We start from the raw sequence: 471 nt of genomic DNA on the forward strand, positions 1-471 counted from the left end.
TATGGTAGATTTCCAGTAACAAACAATTCGTGATACTGTATCATGTTTTCTCTTTTTGTCTAGTTTTCAAATGTTTTTAAATCATAGTATTATGTATGTTTCGCTATGTAAACGTTCAGGATGTGCATTTTATTTCCACTGTAAATGTTACATAATCATTAGTTTTGCAGCGATCCTCTAATCCTCCCCCCCCCCAGCCCATAACAGACGTATATAGTCATCTGTAGTGAGATGTTCCTTTACCCCCCTCCCCCCACACACAACCATCTCCACTCTCCTATTGTTCCAGAAAAATAATCTCTTTGTCAAAAGTGATAGCCGCTCCCCTCGATTCCTTTCCAAAGAGGCGATCACAGGCCAGCATTGTAGTCAACAGGACACTCCCCTCTTGAGGGCCACGAGTGCCGCTTCCTTTACATACATTAAGTTATCTGTTCGCCTCATGATCCTGCGCCTTTTCTCTTAATCCTT

The sequence above is a fragment of the Penaeus monodon genome, chromosome 24 (genome assembly GCF_015228065.2).
Source record: "Penaeus monodon isolate SGIC_2016 chromosome 24, NSTDA_Pmon_1, whole genome shotgun sequence".
Classification (NCBI taxonomy): domain Eukaryota; kingdom Metazoa; phylum Arthropoda; class Malacostraca; order Decapoda; family Penaeidae; genus Penaeus; species Penaeus monodon.